This window comes from Squalius cephalus, assembly GCF_949319135.1.
Source record: "Squalius cephalus genome assembly, chromosome: 16".
NCBI classification, from domain to species: Eukaryota; Metazoa; Chordata; class Actinopteri; order Cypriniformes; family Leuciscidae; genus Squalius; species Squalius cephalus.
The window spans coordinates 10,917,848-10,932,391 of NC_137137.1; the positions used below are offsets into that span (position 1 = coordinate 10,917,848).

General features: G+C 37.5%; 1 long non-coding RNA gene across 1 annotated transcript; it reads left to right on the plus strand.

Moving 5' to 3' along the window:
- Positions 1–5,079: 5,079 nt before the first annotated feature.
- LOC307173901 lies at positions 5,080–9,113 on the plus strand. Its single transcript, XR_013823921.1, has 3 exons — positions 5,080–5,154; positions 7,894–7,932; positions 9,054–9,113. It is a non-coding gene; the product is annotated as an uncharacterized lncRNA (long non-coding RNA).
- The last annotated feature ends 5,431 nt before the right edge of the window (positions 9,114–14,544 follow it).

Genomic DNA, 14,544 nt, shown 5'->3' on the forward strand with positions numbered 1-14,544 from the left:
GAGCATGACTCTCAGTAGATCAAACTGTTGGAGTGGTGGGGAGGGGGTGGATGGCAATTGAGAGATTCTGTGAAAAAGGCAGTCTAGGGTTTTACTCATAGGGTTTGACTTTTTAGAGGGTGGCAGGAATTAGTTGAAAGAGCAGAAGAATTTAAAAGGGAAGTAAATTAAAGAGCAAAGAGAGAAGCGGGAGTTAGAAATACTGATTTGGTCCAAAACAAGAGAAAAGAGGGTGAGGTAGAAATATCACAGAGCTGTTTCATTCACCATAGAAGTACTTAAAACCTGTTTGCAGACATCTGTGACTTTGCACTTCAATTTATTCGACAATAATCATTTATTTAGAGTTATTCAATTAACTATGTAACTTAAATTTTTTTTAATTTAAGATACATTTTTTCCTTCTTCTTAATAATAATACTGACCCTTGATTATTTCAGAGTAATGATGTGTGTACTCGGTCTGCAGCCATTTACATGTGGTCTAGGCCTTGTTGTATTTGGTTATAGACGCACTTGGCTAAGTTTGCGGAGAGTGAGAGTGGCTTTAAACTAGAGCTTGTGTCGATAGCTTATATGGGTATTGTTTGTGGGTGTATTATGTTAATGATGTGCTCCCTCATTTGGAATAATTCGAATAAAGTGTTTTATATTGCTTTTAACATTTTTAAGATACATATTTAAGACTACTTAAATATTAATAATTAATAATTTTGTCAGAGTAAGTTTGTCATAAATACTTTTTTAAACTTTTTTTAGTGCAAATGTCTGATCAGCCTTGTTTCCTAGCAAAATGAAAACCATCCCATCTCTCCAAGCGTGCCACAGTGGTTACGTAGCCCTCTTTTGTTTACTGCCCACAGACGCCCAGCAGACGCCCAGGCTAAACAGGAAAGGACAGAACATAGAAAGGGGACACACAAAATACAAATGCCAATTGTTGAAGCACTGACACATATACCATTTGATCCAGATGCTATAGACCTTGTGTAACTGTGAATGAGAATGTGCTTTCATGGGGCTTCAGTGTGATTTTACTGAGGTGGATAATATGTTGAGTGTATGTTAGTGTGTGCCTTATGTTTGTGGGATGAAGCTTGCATCTAGTTGATTAATAAACCTGGCACTGTATATTACAATTACTTTTGGTCCTTTGACGAATTGCTTTTGTTCTTTTTTTGTAAGTCACTTTGAATAGAAGCATCTGTTAAATGTATAAATGTAAGTACATGCATGTGTGTACTAGTGTGGGCTACTCCATGAGGCATAGAGTAAAATAAACACTGACAGAAAGAAGGAAAGTTTGCTTTGTGTGAGAGACATAGTATAAATCATTGTGTGTTTTGAGTGGTAGTGGCACTTTCCATGAATACAGTACTGTTATTTTTTTATATTACAGTTTTTATTTTTATTTTTTAAGAATTACAGGCAACAATCAAAATGTTTTATTATGAGATCTGTTAGATATGTCAGTTAAAACATTATTATCATCTTAAAATTAAATTAGCATGAGAAACAATTCCTTTTGTTAGTTAACAATTAACAATTTTGTTAGTTATAAATGCATAAAATGTTTTTATTGCCCTTATCAATGGTGATTTCATTTTAAAACATGTTGAATGGATATTTAATTTTGTCCCCAAATAGTTCTGAACCTTAGAAATGGTCTATTTTTATAAATATTTATTGCTAGAAAATTACAAAATGATTTGATTTTGTATTAGATATGCTCCAAATTGTAATATCAGGGTTCTTAAAATTGCAGCCCTAATAAAAAATGAATATGTCTTAAATAATAATTAGTTTGACATCTTGAGGTTGATGATCAGCATTTTCTTCCACTGACCATTTCATAAAAAAGAAAAATATTATTCTAATTTTTTTAAGTTTCATATGCTATTTTGTACCCTATTCGTGGAAAGTCCCTGGTAGACACAATGTTTGTGTATATAAAGAATAAGACGGTGACCACACATACTACTTAAATGATGTCAGATTAACATTAAATTTTAGCCCCACTTGTGTGTTCATTTGCATGACCTCTGGCATTTTCCAGCCTGTAACCATCGGTTATGAGTGTGTGTGTGAAAGAGAGAAAGTCCTCTCGGAGCAGCCTGAACTTCAATAGCAGGGCTGTGAGGGGTGACGTGACGAGCGCTGGTCAGGGTGGAGGGCTGGAGTTTGTCAGGACAGCTCCATGACTGTGGCTCCAGTAACAGGACAGGCGGAGACTGGCGGGGCTCGAGTCAGTGCAGTCTGGGTGCAGGAAGCTTAGAAAGTTTACCTTAGAGGCTCGGTTTACGTTCTGGGTCACCAAAGTTAGACTAGACCACAACTAGCGTGGTGAGGTTGTTTGTCAGGAGGGTGAGTAAATGATTCATTGTATATGACATGTTACAGGACAGGTTTAATTAAGCTTAATGTTTAAAACTCAGTGATGGTGACACAATCTCGCAGGCTTTTACAGTTTACACTCTCCGGAAAAAAAATGACACCTACAGTATAAACACCTTCGATTGTTGTTACACTAAAAAGGTTGATAGGCATACTTCAGTGGTTTTTATAGCAAGTTTAATCTGATGATCTGAATTGAATTGCTCTGTCCTGGGCGATGCACCATGACTCTGCTGAAGGAAACTGGCGGTATGCCAGGTGTGAGGCACAGTGCCAGCTGCAGTCTGCAGAAGTGCGGAAATGCCCAGCTGTTGCCGTCCCCCAAGAGAAATTTAATTCATTCATATCAGACAAGACACTGCAGTGATGACTGCCTTGTTTCATGCATATTTGTCTGCATTTTCTTATGCTCAAGCTGCATTTATACAAAATACAGTAAAACCATTAATATTTTGTTAAATATTATTCCAATTTAAAATAACGGTTTCTGTTTTAATATAAAATGTAATTTATTCCTCTGATGGCAAAGCTGAATTTTCATTACTCCAGTTGTCAGCGTCACATGATCCTTCAGAAATCATTCTAATAGGCTGATTTAGTGCTCAAGAAAACGGTTGAAACAGTGATGCATTTTCTTTTAGAATTATTTGATGAATAGAAAGTTCAAAAGAACAGCATTTATTTGAAATCTCTCTATATAGTCCACGTTTCACCTTCTTTGTGTAGACACTCACAAGTTTGCATTATCTGAATGTGATCAGAGCGTTTTCTTGATAGTGCAGGACATTATTCACCTCCATACAGCAGCTCTGGATCCCTCAGGTATGGTTGGGCATCCAAGCCTCTCTTTTTCTCTTTCTTTCTTGATTCGTCTATCTCAGAGCTACAAAAGCCCCATAACAAATGAACTCGCAGTCGCAGACCTTTCATGAGGCCAAGCGTCAGTGTATGTCAGAGCGACAGTGGTTTCACCCTCCACGGAGGTCCAGGACGCTCTGTGTTGTGGTCCTCACCCCCAGATAGACCCATTCAGCCGCGGGACCTAATGAACACTCCTGGCCTCATTCACTCCTACAATGGGCTTCTCCACTGCCATTGAGTGCGAGCACAATAGGGAACATCGCTCCAATTAAACCCCAGGGGACAATGCATGTGCAAGGGGGCCAGCGCTTGGGTGTTGGGGGTAGAAGATGTTGGGGGTCCCTCTCTGGGTGCTAGAGCGGGGGGTCACAGGGGTAACGAACGTCTCCGACCGGGTGCTTCTGAACGGAGGGAGGCTGAAGTGGCGGTGTCTGTGATGTGCTATTAGGATCAGCAAGGAGTGATTATGTGACCAGAGACCCTCACGGGCCCAGTGGAGGGGGCTGTTGGCTTCACAAGAGGGGTGAGGTGAAGAGAGGGGAGGAGTAAGAGGAATGATATATGTGACATATTATCATATTGCTTTTGCTGCTGTTTTATATTCGCAATAAGCCTCTTCAAGGCCTTGTGTTACACTGACTTTTACCGCAGTTAAGGGGTTTTAGACCTCCTGGAAAATGCCTAAGGCATAGAAAAACAGCACAATATTTTTTTTTAGTTTGTTCTTTTACATTTATTGATGGCCCTTTTATCCAAAGTGACTTACAGTGCATTTATTTAATAGAATTTTGTAAAAAAATATTTTTGGCTGCATTTATTTATTTTTTAAACACAGTAAAAAGTGTAATATTGCAAAATAGAAAAGAAATTCTATTTTAAAATGTAATATTCCTGTGATGCAAAGCTAATATTTCAGCAGCCATTACTTCTAAATTATTAAATCATTCTAATATGCTGATTTGGTGCTCAAGAAACATTTCGTAGTATTATCATCAATGTTAAAAACACTTTTGTGGAAACTGTGATATCTTTTTTTCCTTCAGGATTTGGAATGACATGAGGGTGAGTAAATGACTAAATATTATTATCACTTTTATCTTTAAATTGTGTTGTAGTCCATTAGATGGATCTTCAAAATGTTTACATTTTATTAGGATGTAACCTATAGAATTATTCATAAATGGCTGAATAAACACCAATGTCCATCAACATAAATATTAACATATGTCCCAATGTCCAAACCAAGACCAAAATATCTTCATTCGAGGTTTTGAGGTGCAGGCCACTGTGCCTGTGAGTGCAGACGGTCTGAGTTTTATTTGTGGCCTAGGTGTGTAATTGAATCGGGCAGTGCTCTGGACAGCTTTGTTCCTCTCCTGTCCCTAGCGGTCCTGGCAGCCACACAGGAAGACGCGTGTCAAACACCGAGACAAGGGAGCTCTCTCTGCACAGCCCACACAGGAACAGGGAAACAGAGAGAGAGAGAAGAAAGGTGGAATTAATGCTGTAAGAATAAACACAGAAAAGAAACACAGGAGAGGCGGTTAGTTAAATAACAGAAGGGGGGAAAAGCTGCTCTGGGGGAACATTGAAGACATACCCGAATTTTTTAAAGTAAAGTCGCAGCATTGAAAAAAGGTTACAAAACCCCTGTGCAAAGAATCCTCTGCCATATTGTGGTTGTATAACTCATTATTGACATTTATACACAAAATAGATGGAGGCCTTCAGAGAGGTGACATTTCACTGGGCACGACAGCCAAGAATACCAACAAACTGATGGCGCGAGATGACAGAAGCACCTGAATTTGCCCTTTCCTGGATGCTCAGGCAGAGGCTGAACCAGGGCCACTGCTGACCACATGGGTGTCCGACTGCATTGCCCCCAATATTAATAACAGTAAGTTTCAGGTTATATATTATATTAATTATATTATACTACGGGGCTGTTGAATGCTTGAATCTGATTGGTTGAGGAACGTTCTAAGGTGTGAAATTATTTTCAGGGAAATGCACGGCTATAGTTCCAGGCAGATCTTGACCATATTACAGTTTCATATCAAATGATTTCAAAAGGTCCTTACAGGCTACAACAGCAAAACAACAACAAAAACACTGACACTGACCAAGCAAATAAATATAGTAAACAATAGGCTAAAAAACGACTAATTATTTCCATGATTTTTTTACACAAAAATATGTTTTATTATTTACGGAAAGCGCTGTTGTCAGTGCTGCTCTTTGCGATTTTATCGGTATAGTAGTAAAAAGCTACATGACATTTCTCACTAGCGAGGTAATAACGGTGATGTTCTTGGAGGTGATAAATGTACAGCTATTAGTAGAGAAGCTGCTGCCAAACATTGTTGAGAGACGTGCCAGACTCAGGTAATTTACATATGCAAAATCTCTCTCTCTCTCTCTCTCTCTCTCTCTCTCTCTCTATCTAATAACTGCATTAAAGGAGAACTCCGGTCAATTTTAACATTGAGCTAATTTTTTTGTAAATTTGGAGTGCTGTCAATACAGAGAACAACGACAAAAATCGGTGTTGCCTACACCGTGTTATCCTCTTTTTAAAATTTGCACTCTGTTGACTTCAATGGGGCAAGTTTTAAACCTGCTTTTAGCCTCTTAACATCCTTGATGTGTCATTACAAGTGCACAGGTCATGTGAGTGATTCCTTCGGTGTGAACGCGGGTCAATCTGACTGCAGTAGATGTGAAAGATATGAATAAAAATGATATTTATTTAGCCAGCGCACATACCTGTATTTACATCCTGTTTTTGGTCGAAGTCCATAGTAATCGATTGTCGAGTTCACGCGCATGATCATAGGTACTAAACCAATGCGCGTGAACTCGACAATCGATTACTATGGACTTTGACCGAAAACAGGATGTAAATACAGGTATGTGCGCTGGCTAAATAAATATCATTTTTATTCATATCTTTCACATCTACTGCAGTCAGATTGACCCGCGTTCACGCCGAAGGAATCACTCACATGACCTGTGCACTTGTAATGACACATCAAGGATGTTAAGAGGCTAAAAGCAGGTTTAAAACTTGCCCCATTGAAGTCAACAGGGTGCAAATTTTAAAAAGAGGATAACACGGTGTAGGCAACACCGATTTTTGTCATTGTTCTCTGTATTGACAGCACTCCAAATGTACAAAAAAATGAGCTCAATGTTAAAATTGACCGGAGTTCTCCTTTAATAACTGCAATAGTCTGCTATCAGGCCATTACTAGATCTAAAATGACGTTTTGGAATTAGCAACGGAGGCTTGGGATGAGATGCGTAAGAAATTAGACCTACACACAAGCGCGTTTTAGGACAAAAAACTGACAAATGTCTTGAAATACATCATCTGATCATTGTTTTAAGGTGTGATAACCATATATAAATTGAATAATTGACTCTTATTATATTATATTATATTATATTATATTATATTATATTATATTATATTATATTATATTATATTATATTATATTATATTATATTATATTATATTATCATGTCAAATTAATAAATATTGGGGAATTGATTTGGCCCCCCCTACCTATATAAGGAGCTCCATATACAGACTTTGTGATCTGAGTGTAAGCCTTGGGCTGCAGTGTTAGGGCTGCTCTCTAAATGGGCTGAGGTGGCTCTCTATCCCAGCAGGGTCCCCGAAGAAAGTTGTAGTTGATCCGGGGCATCTGTCAGGGCTGGAGGTTGTTGTATTCTTTCCATGGGATCAATCTTCCTGTCTGACCCTAAAGGACACACTGAGAACTCTTAAAGACGTGGAAAGAGTGAGAGAGACAGCATAATCCCTGCTTGTTCCCTGTTAGCCAGACAGCTGAGGACTGTCCTCTGTGTGTGTGTGTGTGTGTGTCTTTTTTTTACAGTCTATGGTGTGTGTGTGTGTGTGTGTGTGTGTGTGTAAGAACGAAGTGGATGATAAGAGTCTGTGTATATGAGTATGACTGTGTGTGTGAGTGTTACCAATGCACTGGTAAATAGTTTCTCAGGTACAATAGGCATGCTCTCACTGAAGTGGTCAGCCATAAGATGGATAAACTCATGTCATTTAGCTCAGCGGTGCTAAGAGCCCTCCAGCTCTTATGGCTGGTTCCTTATTCTGCACTCAGGGCAAGCCAAACATCTCTGCGTCTTGTCCACTCTCCTCCGCACGGCTCCATTCACAAACTAAACTAGGTCTCATCTGCCCTCAATTTACTCCTAACGTGACCTCTGACCTGTCAGTACAGCATTCCTTTCTTTATTACACAAAATACCATATTGTTTTCCAATGAAAGGGGGAATAAATAGTTTAGAATATTTGCCAGTCTTCTCGAGTGGAACCAAGCTTTGTTATTGTAAATCAAAGCCCGGGGAAAAGTTGCTGGATTGCAAATGTGTGTGTTGTGTTTAGGGGATTGCATTTTCGCTAGTATGTGAGCCATAGCAGTGATTTAAAGCGGTAGTTATGGATTTCTAGTGTGTGTTTGTGTCTCAGCATATATGCCTTTATGCATGTGTATATTAAAAGGTAGGGGGCACTATATACTTCTCTACCTAATTTAAGACTCCCAGAGCACCTTTCAACTTAGGCACAGCACAGCTTTCTCTTTTTTTTCAGATTCCTTCTGTCTTCCTCTGCTTCCTCTGGCTGATGGAGGTGAGGAGAGCGCTGGGATGGGGAGCTAGGTGTGTGTGTTAAGGGTGTATCGTGTTCTCCCCGCTCTCTCCCACAACAGATTTATGGGGGCTTGGGCCTTCTCTAAATATTTGGCTTTCCCTCTGTACTGGGAGAGATTGATGGCCTTTGATGTGGGGGGGTTAAGGGAAAACTGGCAGACCCAGTTCAAGAACATGGCTCATGGTGTTTGTATGTGTGTGTTTGCAGACTCATTTAAACACTATACGCTCTCAACTTCGATTAAAAGTTAGTTATGAATTCTATAAGTCTGAAGAGATAGACGAGATAGAAAATTCTGTCATTAATTTACTGTCATGTCGCTCCAACCTGCATGACTTTGACTTTCTTTCTTTTGTGGAACACAAAATTGTTTTTTTTTTGTTGTTGTTGTGAAAAAAAAAAAGGTATCATTTGGGTTTTTTTTTTCTATGCAGTAAAAGTCAGTGGGGTCTAATGTTGTTTGAACCCCCAATCTTCTTCAAAACATCTTATTAATAATATTTTAATAATAATGACTAGCAATAGGACCAGGATTGTGTGTTGAAGTACATAGTGTCAATTTTAAATTCAGATTGACTGCAGTTTTATGCAGTCGAAAAAAAAGCTTTTAGGCATAGAAGTAGCCTACTGTTCTTTCAAAATGAAAGCTGTGATTATTTTAAATAAATCTGATATTTATTCTCTAAATTATTATTATTTTAAATAATTAATTATCTTTTATTAATTGGAAGTTTTGTGGAAAGGGGTATTTTCTTTGTCAGTTGCTGGAGACACAGTGCCTTGTTTTCGGTCAAATGACTGTCAAATAATTTTGATTCATGTTATGGGTGTTGACTGCAAAATATTATAGGCAAAAAATATTTTATTTATTTACAGATGTGGGTCAGTTTGCCGTGTAATATTGAGTCTGAGTAGCACATGATAAAAGCCACGGGAGGCTACAGTCTGAGGAAATGCACTCCAGAATTACAACTCACTATTGTTTTGTAATGCTGTCTGTGAAAAATCAGGGGCAAAGCATTTCCAGTGGCAATAAATATTGCATAATTCAGGGTTTGGATTTGAGGCTTTGTTCTGTGTTTTTCTCTTTTGATCTGTAGCTTCTTGCCTCGGAGATGACAAAGAATGTCATGACACACGCGAAACAAGGAAAAACATCTCTTGTTTTCATGTTCAATTTCTCTCCCACACACTCAATTTGTTTCACTCAAACAAGTTGAAGCAGTGAACTGTGTAAGTAACTGTATTGTCCAAGCAAATAATTACAATGGTTATTTAAACATAAACATGAATCCAGCAACTCTGATGATAATGTAAACTAACTCTCTCTCTCTCTCTCTCTCTCTCTCTCTCTCTCTGTTTAACTGTGGGGTGTAAGGGAGTAATTGTGAAGGCTTTACCCTTTGGCTATTTTGAGTGGAAACACGCAGTCACATTACTACGCTTTTCTCTGTCTCTCAGCTTGTGGCACGGAGGGAGTGTGTCCTCAAAAATAAGGATCATTCAAATGATAGCAAAACGTCATATCAAACTACTTGTTTTTAATGGTTTCAACGGGAGAGAAAGAAAAGCTCATTATCAAATTTATTACTTATTTTTTGTCTTTGTTGTTTCTTAGCGACTTGCTCAATTAATATTACTATTCCTTTATATTTAACTGCTATGTTCTTAGTTTATGCTGCATATTAAACTTAATAGTAATTTTTTTTACTCTACTGATAATTTTTTTGAATGTTACTTTAACATGTTATTTGCACTTGTTATTTTATTTTACGGTGCACAATTTTTCATTGTACACAGCCAGACATTTTGGCAATACAAATGTGTAGTTTTTGTCATACCAATAAAACACATTAGAGAGAGAGAGAGAGAGAGTTGTGTGTGTGTGGGAGAGCAGTATTAAAACAACAGCAGCAAAGAGAGAAGGGAACTTGTAGCAGTTTGGACTCCTGTTCTCCTGGAATGCACAGCAGTGGCATTTACACGTTCATGGCGATTTATGGATGCTGGCTTCCTCTATCATTCTCTCTCTACAATGTCTAAGCCAGTGGAGACAAGGGATTGCAATCGTAACCACCCCCCCACCCCCGCCCTACCACACCTGTTGTGTTCAATATGGCATTGAAAGCGAGTGAGAGAGACAGAACGTTTGTATGCGTGACAGTGACAGTGACAATCTGTTAATGTATGTGGGTCTTAATGTGCATTAAGGCAGCTGTAGTGATGGTCCTCCTGTTATTTAATATGAGAAAAAAAGAGAGACCATGAAGATTTACCTCCCTTCCCTGCCTCCCTTCTGCCCCACAATTGCCTCGGTGAGTAATGGAACCAATTTATTACACAATAATTTAGACATAAAGTGATATCAAACCATCCAAATTAGTATTATAATTCAATGTGGCTATGACAGTGTATTCCCTACAGCTCAATGAAAGTCTGCTGGAATCTCAGTGCTTGGCAATTCAATCAGGAGTATGAGAAGAAGAGAAAGACTCAGAGGTAGATGAGACTTATGTAAGCTTGTCTGAGGTACATGAGGATTGAGTGGAATGGAGCGAGGGATTGTATTCTTTCACTCGGCTGTGATATAAGAGGGTAGAGGATGAGAGGAAAGAAAGAAGAGAGGGAGTTATTTATGTTCTGACACTGAGGGGTTGGATGGCTATACAGCCAGTGTTAAAGTATTTATTAATAGTATTTATTATTTTGGTAACACTTTAGGGTAGAATTCTCAATATGAACTAGTTGCTTTTTAGCATGTATATTACTAGGATATTGACTGTTTATTAGTATTTATAAAGCACATATTAATGCTTTATTCTGCATGACCATATTCGACATCCCTTAATCCTACCCAATACCTAAACTAAACAACTACTTTACTAACTATTAATAAGCAGAAATTAGGATTTTATTGAAGCAAATATCATAGTTAATAGTGAGAATTGGACCCACGATAATTTAAGTTCTTTAAATTCAAAATTTTGTTTTTCATCTAATATTTATATTATTGTATTTCACCTTTAGATTAGATTTTTAATAGTTTTAGTTTTAATAATAATAGCAAACAACACAGGTAACAGTTTTATGACCGTAGAACAGAAATAACGTTTCCCAAATGAGGATTCACAAACATTGAGGGTTTCATTCGATTATATGATTGAAATATCATGCTAAATTTTTAATATGTGTTATGTAATTATTTATGATAAAACAAAATAAAACCATGCAAAGTAAAAATCCATTATATTTTAAAAGCATTTACCTTATTTATTTAGCAAACGGTGTCATACAAACCGTCTGCTAAAAGAATAAATCAACCTTTCAGAATATATTGGACTTTTACTTTGCATGATGAATATTGAGTTGAGTATCTAAAACAACTTACAAACAAAGAATATTAGTGATTCATCTTAAGGATGCAGAACTCCTGCAATACAAAGTTTTAAAATTATTCAGAGAAGGCTTATAAAAAGTTTGGGAAACTCTGATCTAAATGAAAGCTGTTCTGTTTCCTCTCCTGGTGGCAAACTGATTCAGGACACCTATGTAAATCAGTGACCTCTAGACCATTAGTGGAAACAGAATTAGCCCGTTTCTACACTTGTTTACATGTCTAAAATTAAAACCCTCAATTAAACAAAATAATGTGTTGTTTTTGATGTTCTTTTTACGTTGCGGTTATGTTTGACTGGGGTTAATGAGCAGGAGACGGGGCACTCATCACTGTAAACCCCCTCCCTGAACCCAGCGTGTTCTCACCCACCCCGAACACAGATCTAATTGGGGGCAATCACTCAGATAAAAAGGCTCAGGAACAGCACGGCTAGGCTCTGCACACACACTCTCTCGATCACTCTCCCTCTCTCTTTCTCTCCCTTCTCCTCTTGTCTGTTAGCCCTCCCATTAAAATGCCATGTCCTTCTTTCATTTCTCCACTGAGTGATCCAAACAGCTGGCTTTTGTGTGGGAGAAGGAGAAGAGGCAGAGAGAAAGAGGAAGAGATGGAGAGAGAGAGAGGGCAGCCCTGTTGTTGACTGGTGCCATTGTCTCGGACCCCTATGAATTCCCCTCCTTGAAAGTGCAGACCCCACAGGTTTTCAATAGATGTTCTCTGTCTCTTTTTCTTTCTATTTTTTTTTCTTTTTCAATCTCTTCCATCAACGTTACAGGTGAAGCGTGTAATTTTTTAATGCTAAAATACTTTTAGTCTAATGTGCAAGCAAGTCATTAGTGTAAACAGGTTAGTGCTTTCCAAACATACTATGTTTGTGTCCCGGCATGTCCTTCAGTGTGACTTTGGTGTGTAACTATCACGAATAAGCTGTTCAGGAGGGAACTGACTGTTTTGTTTTTTTTACAATTGATATGGGTCCGTTGAAGTGTTTGGAAACTTGCTTGGAAATCAATCCCTATTTTTGCAGTCCTTTTTAGTGCTGCTTGTGGCACAGAAATTACACCTTTAAAGGCGCAGTAAGTGATTTCTGACAAGTGATCACTGATCACGGTTGATATCTGAAATCAACCCAAACAAACGCAAACCCTTCCCTTCATTGCTCCGCCCCCAGATTGCACAAACATGCAATGCAAGAGCGGATATCACCTCATCATATCTGAAGCAAAGCAAAATAATGCTTCACGAAAAATAAAGCGAAGATGACGAACGAACGACAAGGAAGAACAAAAAATGTACATATCAACACACAAGAGTAAATACACAAGCAAGTGTTTGTTGTTAGTCGCCAGCAGCACACCAGCTCCAGACAAACAATGACACTCAAACCTACTACAGCTAACATTACAACAACAGCATATCTTGGTTTTGTGAAACATAGCAAAACCAACGTTACTCACGAATGGAGCAGAAACAAGAGTTTCTCTCCAGAGTTGGAAAGTTTTTCTAATATTATCAAGAGTCCTAAAGCTCTTGCCTGATCATAACCCTTCTTTTACCAGTGATATTCCTCTGACCTTTTCTCTTCAGTAATCTCTCTCAGCCATCTCTCTTTCTTCAAGTCTTCCTCTAGCTCACTCTCTCTCCTGGATGAGTGGACACGCCCTCTACTGCTGATTGGCTAAGAGTGTTGTGGTGCTCTGTCCGATCCACTTTCAACAGCGTTTCTCAGAAATCGCTTACTGCACCTTTAACGATGCAATATTTAAATGTAGTAGCCCCATGCCATATTCCAATGTGTTGTTTTAACACTTAGCTGTGTCATTTTGAGGCGGGGCTATCTGTTTGCACTTGCAATGGTAGACAGAGGGTTTTTTATGTCGCTAGAAGTACACGTCATATTTTTACCACAGCAATTTAAAAAAAATAAGAACACAGATATGTGTGGAGCTGGTGCATGTTGTTCCAGTGGAAGTCGACTGCAGTGAAGAGGACTGCTCGTGATTGCCACATGGGCTTTAGAACAGAGAGAGACTGTTGATTTGGAAATGGTGCAAAATGAAATATGCACAATGATTGCAAAGCTCTTTAACTGAAGAGCCAGAGCCACCCGCACTCTGAGGCTGCCCCCCGCTCTTTCTCTCTGCATCTCTCAGAGGGTGATAGTGTTTAGAGTCAGCGTTGAGTTACAGATGGCGCTGTTGGATGAAGAGGATGGTTGGAGGCTAATAGGGTGGAGCAGACTGACTATTGAGAGAGCCAACCCCACTTAGCTCCTTCACTCCTCTTTTTCCCTCTCTCTCCCTCTCTTTGAATCCTCTTCTTTTCTATGTCTCCATTTAGACTCTTCTCTTGCCACTCTCAGGCTTGGGTAAAAATGTTTCGCTGTAGTTTTAAAAAGTTGTTAAATTGAGCATTTGATAAATGCCAGATTCCATTCTGAAAACTCTTGAGCAGTGTTAGAGGCCGTATGTGTATTTTTTACCTTTTCAAAATTAAACAAATAAAATAAAAATATATATTTTTATTATCATTATTAAATGTTATTCTTTCTTTTTCCTATACTATTTTATTTTAATAATTCTAATAATAATAATTTTATTTAACGTTCATTACTTAAAAACACTAATACTTGTCATCTATTTATATAGTTATATTTTTATTAATAGTTTTGAATATGCTATTATTTTTATCATTTGTTTCCATTTTAATTTGTAGTTTTATGCGAGTTTTTTTTATTTTATATAGCTTTTAATAAAAAATATATTTTATACCATTTTTATTTCAGTTTTAGTTTTAGTCAATTTTGTTAGTTGACAATTGTTTTCATTTTAATTTGTTTAATTTGAGTAATTTTGTTATGCGAGTTTTTTTTTTATTTAGCTTTTTTTTAAAAAAATTAATTAATATAATATATTTGATAAAAAAATTATTCAGTTTTTGCTTTAGTAAATTTAGTTAGTTGCCAAGGCAACATTTCTAATTTTGTCGTTTTTAAGTTTACATTTTTCATCTAATATTTATACCAAAAACAGTTTTTAATCATTTTAGTAACAACACTGATGATAAAGTATAATAAAATAAACTCTGTTTAATATAATTGTTAAATATAAAAAATAATTGTTTTGTTTTCCTATGTCTTCTTAGTGTGCATAGACAACTGTTAGTTAGCCAACTACTGAGAAACCTGAAAGCAC